At 40.2% G+C, this 6,245-nt stretch overlaps 1 protein-coding gene across 1 annotated transcript in view; it reads right to left on the bottom strand.

The window, feature by feature from the left end:
- The window catches only part of LOC115199901 (spermatid perinuclear RNA-binding protein), a 53,142-nt gene extending 47,666 nt beyond the window's left edge, over positions 1-5,476 (bottom strand). Inside the window, exon 1 of the mRNA XM_029762436.1 lies at positions 5,336-5,476. The gene's annotated coding sequence lies outside the window, so the exon portion shown is untranslated. The remainder of the gene's footprint in view (positions 1-5,335) is intronic.
- Between the last annotated feature and the right edge of the window lie 769 nt (positions 5,477-6,245).

Genomic DNA, 6,245 nt, shown 5'->3' with positions numbered 1-6,245 from the left:
AGTCCCTCTACTTCTTTTCGAGGTGAAAATGATGAATCTGACACCTTATCGGTAGCAACAGCTCATGGTCCTCCTGGAATCAGAAGTTTTTTTTGACTCAATGGAGGAACGTAGTCAGAGAAATGGTGATGAATGTCTTGCTCGAGCTGTGTGTGCAACTGGTTCACCTCTGATGTTCACAGGCAATGTGTATTGGAAGAGATTTCTGAATGTTCTTCGCCCAGCATACACCCCTCCAACCAGACATGCTTTATGTACTAATTTGCTGGATGCAGAGTTCAACAGAGTTCAAGTGAAGGTCAAGCAAATCGTAGAGAAAGCAGACTATATTGCAATCATCTCTGATGGGTGGTTGAATGTTTGTGGGCAAGGAATAATTAACTACATCATCTCCACCCCTCAACCAGTATTCTACAAGAGCACAGACACACCAGTCTATACATTGCAGATGACCTTGGACCACAGAAGGTATTTGCACTGGTGACAGACAATGCTGCGAACATGAAGGCTGCTTGGTCTAAAGTGGAGGAGTCCTACCCTCACATCACACCCATTGGCTGTGCTGCTTATGCATTGAATTCTCTCAAGGACATCATGGCACTGAAAACAACAGATACACTCTACAAGAGAGCCAATGAAATGGTTAGGTATGTGAAGCAAAGTGAGAAGAATAAGAGCACCACATTGAAGATGCCCAGCAACACCCGCTGGGGTGTTTTTGTCATCATGTTTGACAGTCTCCTGGAGGGGAAGGAGTCTCTCCAAGAAATGGCCATGTCACATTCTGCCAATATGGACAGCCCCATCAAAAGGATTCTCCTGGATGATGTATTTTGGGAGAGAATGGTGAGCAGCCTGAAACCTATAGCAGTAGTTATTGCACAGATTGAGGGGGACAATGCCATCCTGTCTGATGTTCAGACTCTGCTTGCAGACGTAAGAGAAGAAATCCGTACTGCCCTGCCCACTTCACTGTTGCTCCAAGCAGAGGAAACTGCAGTTCTGAAATATATCAAAAAATGTGAAGACTTCTGCCTGAAGCCCATACATGCCGTAGCGTACATGTTGGACCCCAAGTATGCTGGCGAGAGCATCCTGTCTGGTGCAGAGATCAACAGGGCCTATGGTGTCATCACTACCATGTCTCGCCACCTTGGCCTGAATGAGGGCAAGGTTCTTGGCAGTCTGGCGAAGGACACTTCCAAGCAAGGGCTTTGGGATGGAGATGCAATATGGCAGTGGTGCCAACATATCTAATCAGCCACCTGGTGGAAGGGACTTTGTGGATCTGAGACTCTTTCCACTTTTGCCTCCACTTTCCTCCAAATCCCACCAACATCAGCTGCCTCAGAGTGCAACTGGTCATCTTTTAGGTACACACACATCAAAGCACGCAACAGGCTGACCAACACACCAAAGCTTTAGTTTCTAGACTATCATTTTACAGATGTATGTTGAAAACGTTTTTGGGAGATGCGATGGATCATTGGGGATCATTCAATATTCCCCTTATTTTGTTGTTCAGTGAAATCATCCCATGTGAAGAGTCAACTCATTTAATTAAAGTTCAAGTCATAACTACATTCTATTTTTTATTTCTATTGGAAGGATTTAATCATTTGTAATTATGTATACTTATGATAAGGTAAAAGGTTTATGTTTCTGTCTCTTTATGATATGGTAAATATATCCAATGCTAAAAACATCTACATTGGTATTAATTTGCATATATTTCCGTTAATTCCCACATATTCCCATGGAGTTTCCACCTCTGAATATTCCCCAAAATGTGGAACCCTAGTGGTGCCTGTTCAAAAACATGGGCATGAATATTTCTGTCCTGGTAAAACTGTCAATAAAACAAAAGTGCTCTCTGGCTCTGATGGTCTATTTCAGTCAGGCTGAAAACTGTAAGAGGCTGACTTCAATGAGCCATACAGTTGAGTGCTGAAGAAGATAGAGTAGCAAAGAAAATAAGTGTAGATAGCTGGTATTCATCTCAGGAGGTAGGCCTATTTATGCCCACACCTGCTCCAAACCTAGCCAACTGTGACACTAACAACAACAAACAACAACAATAGAGGTGCAATTCCACGGTAACGGGATTGCGCTGAAAATGTATGCCAAACAAAAACCATTGATTTCAAAGTTTAACAAACCAAAAACTATGCACAGGGACTACTTTGAACAATTTACCCAGAACATTTTACAAAAACACATTTACTGGAAGAACTGTGCAGATGCAGTTTGGTAAAATCTCTGTCAGTTTCTTGTGTCCATGTTTTCCAAAAACTCTTAAACATCCACTCCGAATTAAGATTCAAGGATGTCTGCAGAAAGAATGGGGAGTCAGCTATGACATGACACATGGACATTGAACAAATCTCTTTTTGTTATTTAAGTGCAGTAAGTGAAGTGGATTTACACCCGATAACGAAATTGAAGTAACAGAATTTCATCATGGATCCCTGATCTGTACTACACAGAAATGCAGAATTATGGATATGAATGTCATTCTCTTCATAGCAATGTATCCTAAATAGGTACACAAAAGGCATAAATACACAATATCCACCTTTGCATATTTTTCTACACACTGGCTATTATTTTAATGAGTTCTGACCCCAAACAAAACCAAATTTGGTTGGTTCGGACCAAATCTGAATGAATCATAGACGTCTGTGTTTCATACCTTTGGACATCAAAGTAGTAGAGCTCAGTATAATACAGCACACTACAGTAGAGTTCAGAACCGTAAAGTTCAGTAGAACAGTACTTAACTCTAGTGTGCTCTACTGTGTACTGTACTAACCTCTACAACTGCACTTTTCATTTTTTTTTACCAGAGAATCAGACAAAATGTTGCCTACACTCTGCCTATTGGCTTCTTTGCATATTCAAGCCTGTCTCAAAATACAACACTACCCTTTAAGGCTATCCTGTTGGATGGTTGGCCACTCTTGGTAGTGTATAAAACATTACAATTACAACCAAATACTTTTGTCATAAAATAATTTGACATTTACGGTGTCCAGTCATCCCTGAGAAAATAAAAAAATGTATATGGTTCAAAATAGACTCTTGGACAGTTTTGGGACAAAAGATCCAAAATTCATAAAGCCTTATTAAAAAAGCAATAAGGCTGATGCATCAGATCAGACCGTTTATCTTAAATTAAAATGTTGATAGTTGTATTTCTTCACATTTTAAGCTCAACAATGTGCACATGACTGTAGGCTATGCGCAAATGTTCCAAAATGCAATGAGTGGGAAAACATTGCTCTCAAAAGTGCACCGTAAGCGTGAGCTGTTTCATGTGACAGAGATGAAAAGGGAGATCTAAAGATGCATCAACTAGCATGGGTTACTAATATGACTAGGATTATGCCTTTGGCTGCTGGACAATGAAAGAAAGTTGATTTGAAAACCGGTACCCCGTGTATGTAGCCTAGCTATTGTTATTTTGCTGCTGCTCTTCAATTATTTGTTACTTATCTATTTTTTACTTAACCAACTATGCAGTTAAGAAAAATAAGTTAAGGGCTTGTAAGTAAGCATTTCACTGTAAGGTCTACACCCTTTGTATTCGGCGCATGTGACAAATAACATTTAACATTTATAACATTTATATGGAACTCATTTGGGAATTTGGTAAACAATGTGGCTACTGGCAATTAGCCTACTGTACAAACTAAGCATGATAAATGCATTGTAAACCTTTTACAGGTGCAGCAAAAATAATCTGCCCACCCACGCTCAAATTATGTTCATAGCACATCAAATGGTTGAGGAAGAAAGAATTCAATTCTGCAGTCTCTCTGGGTAAAGCGCTTTTATTTCCGACATGGCTAAATGTAGAAGCCTCTGGATTTGTTTCTTTCATCATCAGTGTTCTAAATTAACCTTCTCTATTCCACAGGACTGCGACACAATATGCACTTGATTCAGACAGTCCTCCTCCCGGTTGTGGCATAGAAAAGAGGGGGGTGAAATTGAGTTGAAATGAGAGGCGCGAGATGGATATGTGGGCTGATGGGAACGGGCAGGGTAATACTCAGCTGCTCATGTTTCACATCTTTACTTCGACTGTTCTCAGTTGCTGCTGTCATTGGTGTTGTGCAGTTTCTTCAAATCACTGATGAGACAATCCATTGACTGCACCATCTTCGGCATATGGCCTAAATAATATGGTGGCTGACGGTCATATTTCTATAAGATTACATCTAGACCTGTGATTAACATTTTATGGGATACTGTGTCAGATATGACAGATTCAGACACCCAAGAATAAGCCATGTTAAGACTCTTCAAAGATTGTGTGTGTAGTGTGTGGGTGCCTCTAAGACGTTATAAAAAAAAACAATAATATACTCCGATGTCTTACCCATCAAGTCTGAGAGGGAGAGAACATCTCCCTCTCCCTGTAGCTCAGTTGGTAGAGCATGGTGTTTGCAACGCCAGGGTTGTGGGTTCGATTCCCACGGGGGGCCAGCACAGGAAAAAAAAAAAAAAATGTATGAAATGTATGTATTCACTACTGTAAGTCACTCTGGATAAGAGCGTCTGCCAAAATGACTAAAATGTAAAAAATGTAAATGTATTATGGCTTGATTGGATTTACTCAGTGCCAAAAACCTGAGCTACGGCAGACATGGTTTCAGCTATAACACTTATGAAGCGACTGAATTCCAAAACAACCCTCTCTGGGACCATGGAGCCCTGGGAAATTAGGCTCCTGTTAACGTTTCCAATAACATTCCATGGGCAGGGACCAGTACCTGCTAGTCTTTGCACTCTACTGTATTGAGTACTGCACACCAAACCAGTCAACCCGAAACAGCAACACCATGAGGATGTTTTTCAAGTGTTGAGTGTCAAACCAGGAGAGAGCTTATGCAAAGCACCTAAAAGAGCCTTTATTTTGTCTGCCTTATTTTATTTTCTGACATTCACACCTGTTAAATTAGATAGTTAGAGAAAGAAGATTCCCAATTTAAATTGATGTCATCGTTATCTGTATTTTGATATTCAAAATGACATCAAATTGTAAGGATCCGTAAATGAATATCAACATACTTGCGTGGACAGTGTTAATTGTAACTCTTCTTTCACAAGAGTACTGATACATTAAACAAGCTAAAGTGAATATTAACTATGCAAAAGCTAGAACCAACGTCAAAGTACACATTTCCCTCAACGTGTTATCAGAAAATGTTCCGAGATTTGCAGCTGTGAGAAGTTTCTAGCCTCACCGCTGACCAACAGTGCAGCAGCCTAGTATGTATGCATCCTTTCTTGCGCTATCTTGAGCAATTGTCATTGAGGAAATACTTACAGAGTTGCAGTACTTGAACCAAGGTATCCCAAATATGTTAAGGGTATAATTTCACTGGTAGGACTTCGTGTTTGCACAAACAACTCCGTTTTCCTCTCGGTTTGGGACAACGTGGACCCTGCACCCACCAGCACTCGCTTATGTTTTGATCACAACTGGTAGGGCACGCACAGTGGTAGCAATGAGGGGGCTCGATTAATCTCGTCCGGGCGCCCGTGTAGACATATTTGCACCGGCTGAAAATGATTGCATTCGATTTGGAACCGGGTTGCCTCCAGAGTGTGAAACAGGTGCCGCGCTCTGTCTGACGGCGAAGTCGGCTCAAACAAAACGGTTCTAAGCTGACATATGGCATTGTTTTAAGATGGTCATACTATGGATCATTTAGCTATTTGGTTTTGAATGTAGGTATGAACAAATATATATATATAATTTGATAAAATATTGAATTTGGCCTTTACTACTGTAGCCCAGAGAAACGGACTGAATAACACATTAATAAATGGCAAAAAAGACGTAAGTGATAAGAAACAAGGTTTTGAAGTGTTTGTCCTATATCTAGAAGATATAAGAAAGCTGCTCAGGAAAAAAAAATAAACAAATGTAAAAATATATATATATATATATATTTTTTTTTTATGTATTTTTTTTTTTAAATTTATTTACACATAGGCCCTACTGTATTTAACCCCTTTTTTCGGGTAGGCACAAAACGACCTTCATACTTGCATTCATTTTTTTAAACCGGTACTGGTTACCTTCAGAAGAGTCCCAATAACACACGTGGGCAAAACGGAGAACACCACTGTATTCGTGAGAATCTCCCCTTTCCAGAGTGGGGTCACATTCAGTGTTGCCAACTCCTCAGTAAGGAAAGTAGCTATTGGCTGTCCTAAAAGTCACTAGAAGT

This window comes from Salmo trutta, chromosome 9, assembly GCF_901001165.1.
Source record: "Salmo trutta chromosome 9, fSalTru1.1, whole genome shotgun sequence".
NCBI lineage: Eukaryota > Metazoa > Chordata > Actinopteri > Salmoniformes > Salmonidae > Salmo > Salmo trutta.
This window is presented reverse-complemented; position numbering and strand designations above follow the sequence as displayed.